Source organism: Canis lupus, chromosome 1, assembly GCF_003254725.2.
Source record: "Canis lupus dingo isolate Sandy chromosome 1, ASM325472v2, whole genome shotgun sequence".
Taxonomy (NCBI): Eukaryota; Metazoa; Chordata; class Mammalia; order Carnivora; family Canidae; genus Canis; species Canis lupus.
Window position 1 is genome coordinate 110,371,889 of NC_064243.1, and position 5,047 is coordinate 110,376,935.

A 5,047-nucleotide genomic window follows, 5' to 3' on the forward strand; every position below is an offset into this window, starting at 1 on the left:
TTCCTTGGGCTCAGGTCATGATCTCCGGGTCCTGGGATTGATCCCCTCATCGGGCTCCCTGCTTCTCCCTCTCCCTCTGTCCGCTCCCCCTGCCTGTGCTCTCTGTCAAATAAATGGATAAAATCTTAAAAAAAAAAAATAAAGGTCCCAATTAGTCTTTGGGCCTCATATACAAATAGAGTCGAATTACTATTAAGTGCAGAACCCAGATGCATTGCCTGGAAAAGGAATAAAGCTTTCCCAAGGGGGACCATCTCCTTCCTCCTCTCTCCCCCTCCCTCCCTCCCCTCCTTCCCTCTCCCCCACAACAGGTGCAGAATAAGGAATTGAACCCATGAGACTCTATTATAGCAGGATGTCCTGATCTTTACTTCTTCACCCTGCGATACTCCAATCTCACCCATGAAAAAGGAGAGGAAGCTTGATCCAGAAGAGAATCAAATCTACCAGTTTGTACCAAACCGAAGAGCCAGGAACTCACGAGGTTCTGGCGGCCCTTTGGGCGCCCCCCTAGCCTCCACTGTCATCCAGCCTGGCCCGCAAGAGGGACCCCTGTTCGGCTCTCTTCCCAGTGCCTCCCCACTCCCCACTGGAGATTTCTCTTTGCCTCATGTTCAGAGGGAGACGCTGAACAAACCTCGCATACCTCGGGGGTGCTCTGAGTGTCCCCAATTCCTTAAAGCTGCCCTTAGACTTTGAAGCCTTTACCTCCCACTTTATATACATATATATATATATAATATATATATGTTATATATATATAATTACATACACATTACATACACATTCTTGAAAGATTTTATTTATTTATTTATTTATTTATTTATTTATTTATTTATTTATTTATTTTAGAGCTAGAGAGGGAGAAAGGGAATGGGGAAGGAGCAGAGGGAGAAGGACAAATGGTCTCTGCGCTGAGCTCCCCATGCAGGGCTCAATCCCATCACCCTGAGATCCTGACCTGACCTGAAGTCAAGAATTGGGCACTGGACAGGATGAGCACTGGGTAATATGCTATATGTTGGCAAATTGAACTCCAATTAGAAAAAAAAAACTTGGGATCCCCGGGTGGCGCAGCGGTTTGGCGCCTGCCTTTGGCTCAGGGCGCGATCCTGGAGACCCGGGATCGAATCCCATGTCGGGCTCCCGGTGCATGGAGCCTGCTTCTCCCTCTGCCTGTGTCTCTGCCTCTCTCTCTCTCTCTCTCTCTCTGTGTGTGTGACTGTCATAAATAAATAAATAAAAATTAAAAAATAAATAAAAAATAAAAAAAAATAAAATAAAAACTTTTTTTAATTAAAGAAAAAAAGAATCGGATCCTCAACCGACTGAGTCACCCCGGTGCCTCTCTTGTTTGATGTATAGATGACCTCGTACTCTGTAATTAGACCAAGCAGGGGGACTTACAGACTCCCTTGTCCCCCTCAAGGCACTAACTGAACGAGGCCATCATGCCTCCAGACCTAACTTCTGTGGGTGCAAACCGCTGTCACCTGCTGAGGACCTGAGATGCCTCTGCCCACTGGAAAACCCAAAACCGGACCCCAACACCTCAAATCATTTCTGTCCGTCCTTCCCCAGCTAAAACTGCGGCTTTGTAATCTCCAGGCGCAGCTGGCTACTGCCGCCCACGGATGGCTATTTCTGCTGCTCCTGCCAAACCTCTACATGCCCTCCTCCCAGATGCTCCTCTCGGCCCATTTCCTGGCCTTTTCGGGGCAGGGACCTCCTTTGAAGTTGAAAATGAGCCATCGTCCACAGCCCCAGCTCTCAGCCTCCCTAACTGTGACAAACCTCTTCACCTACGCTACCAGGAGGATGAAGAAAGTGCAGCGGGCTTCTAGGATGAGCTTCTGTCCCCCACGTGAGTCCTGGGGCCCATGGCATCAGGCACACCCCGGACCTGCCAGCACATCCAAACAACAAAGCCCAAAGCCGGGGCTCTCCCAGTAGAGCCCTGTCACCTCTAGGATCCCGAGGCAGCATCTGCCCCCTTAGAGGTTCCTGGGACAGGGCACCCTCTCCTCTGCTGGCAGACCTCCTGTGAGCGCCTCCTGACCCACCCCTCCAGCATCTTGCGGGGCTGTGACACTGATACCTGCACTCTCCTGTCCCTCCCTGCTGGGGAGTCCCTGCTCTGTCCACCAGCTGATTGCCTTGCCAGCCACACTTTGCAAATGGTCTCTGAGCCACCAGGGGACCTCCTAGCTGCCCTGCAGACAACCCAGACTTGCATCTTCCTTTTTTTTTTTTTAAGATTTTATTTATTTATTCATGAGAGACACAGAGAGAGAGGCAGAGACACAGGCAGAGGGAGAAGCAGGCTCCATGGAGGGAGCCTGACGTGGGACTCGATCCCAGAACCCCGGATCACGCCCTGAGCCGAAGGCAGACACTCAACCACTGAGCCACCCAGGCGTCCCCCAGACTTGCTCCTACCTGTGACAGCTCCTGTGGATGAAGCACGGGAAGCAAACACTCTCCCCACCAAGGTTCCCAGCTCAGAGATCCTCCCAGAGCTTCCACAGCAGCAGAGGAGAAAACGGCCACCAGCACACCAATTCCGGATCCACTTTTAGAATCTGCCGGGCTGCTGACACATCTAGAAATCCCGCAGGTTCTTAACCTCTGCTGGGACTCCTGCTGCCCCTGGGAATAGCCATGCTGGCTACTCACTTCCCTGCTAAAACTGCTACTGTCCCCCTGGGAGGCCGTACCGAGGACACTGACACTGTATCTCTAAGGAAGGACAGAGCTGACAAGGCTGCTAACCACACGGCCCAAAAGGGGTCCCTTGTCCTTTCTCCACCCTATGGATAAACCTGCCTTTGTCCCTGACTGATATTAACAACGAGTCAGGCAAATGCCACACAATCTGACCGAGTGGACACCAAAGGCTACTAAGCAATTAGGGGGCGGATTATGCATCAGCACCCACGGCCCCCCTTCTTTTGACCTTTTGGCTTGTGCTTATCTCCCATCAGATGGAACCTGTGTACAGACGGGGGTGGAGGGGATGGCAAAGGAGCTACAGGATAATTGGTTCTGCTGTAATTTTTTTTTTAAGATTTTATTTATTCATTCATGAGAGACAGAGAGAGAGAGGCAGAGACACAGGCAGAGGGACAAGCAGGCTCCATGCAGAGAGCCTGATGTCGGATTCAATCTCCACGGTCTCCAGATCTCCACGGTCTCCAGGTCTCCAGGATCCAGGTCTCCAGGATCACGCCCTGGGCCGAAGGCGGCGCTAACCCGCTGAGCCACCCGGGCTGCCCTGGTTTTGCTGTAATTTCTGCCCAAGTTCTTTCCCAAAGCATCTTTTGTGAACCTCACTGAACTTCTGGGGGAGAACAGCAGATGTAGGTAACCCTGCAGGGCCCACAGGGATGGAGGATCCACAAATGGGTCTCACAGACTTACCTCTGGCTTTAGGCTTCTCCCCCATTTGCTCGTTGTCTGTGTGCTTAGTGAACGAACTGGATGCTCTCCAACAGGACACGTCAACACTCTGACAGGCTTCTTTGTTTCTTCCAGTTTCTCCAAGGTTAAATTTGGGGAAGGGATCCAGCAGCCCAGACTAGTTCATCACATTATCCTCGGGTAACCTATGCAGTTTTCGACTGTGTCCTTAAATACGGTTGACCCTAACCTGCTCTGACTCTGCATGAAGCCGCTTATGACTGGGTTCCCTGGCTTCAGCCAGAGCTTGCCTCCAGTTCATTTCTATGCTGGGGGTTTCCTGGACTGTTCCGCAAGGGTAAATCCAAATCCCAGTCGAACTGGTGGTTGTGAAGTCCCCGAGGAAACATTTTCTCCATGCAGAGCCGAAGCTGAGATGGGCAAGTTTCGTAGGTGTGCCTCGAAAATATCAATTTGCCTTTTTTCTACCACATTCTCTCATTGGAGGTGTAGCTCTTTGAGGGACCGAGTTTTATGCAGGGGCCTCTGCTTCCCTCCAAACTGCCTGGCCCAAGGCCTGGCAGCTGTTAATTTCCAAGGCCTTGTGTCTCTGGTATGGGCAAATATTGTCAGGGCCACCAGTTCGAAGCTACCTCTGCAATATGGGCCCGGGAGATTTCCCTTGCTCCCTTCTGAGTTCCTCTGTACATTTAAAGGATGTTTATTTTACTTTTTAAAAGGTTTTATTTATTGGGGTACCTGGTGGTTGAGTGTCTGCCTTTGGCTCGGGTCATGGTCCTGGAGTCCTGGGATCAAGTCCCGCATTGGGCTTCCCCCAGGGAGACTGTTTCTCCCTCTGCCTATGTCTCTGCCGCTGTGTGTCTCTCATGAAAAATAATTTTTTTAAATCTAAAAAAAAAGATTTTTATTTATTTATTTATTTGAGAGAGCATGAGTGGGGGGGAGGGGCAGAGAAAAAGGGAAGAGCAGATTCCCCACTGAGCAGTGAGCTGACCAGGGGCTGGATCCCAGGACCCTGAGATCATGACCTAAGCCAAAGGTAGACGCTTAACTGACTGAGCCACCAGGACACCCCAGTTTATTTTTAAACTGGCATTTCTGGGTATTTTTCCAGAGGCATCCACACTGCAGAAACATAAATCCCAGAATCTCCTTCACAAAAGACACATTCATTGGCACCATTGTCTGCTTACTGGTTGTTGGATAGAGGCTGAGTCCTTCCTTACCTGGTTTAAAAGCCCAGCTTTGTCTGGCCTCTGCTGGTGACAACACTCACCCACCTCCGCCCCCTCCCCCCAGTGCTACTGCTGTCTCCAATAGAGGATGTCACCTTTTTCTGCTAAATAGGTTATGCTCCCTTCTGACTCTGGGCCTTTGCATACACTGTTCCCCCCGCCTGTAACTCTTCTCCATTCATTCCAGTTTCACCCATTTACAGCTTCAGGGTTCAGCTCAAACTCACACATCACTTCCGCGGGGTGGCCATGTGACCTCCCCCCATCTGCCCAGACAAGGTCAGAGAGATCTTGGTTACACCTTCACAAAACTCCTGTACTCTTCACGGCCCTAATTACAGTGTCAGAAAAACTACAGCTAATATATAAATTGAAATTATTAAAACTATCCA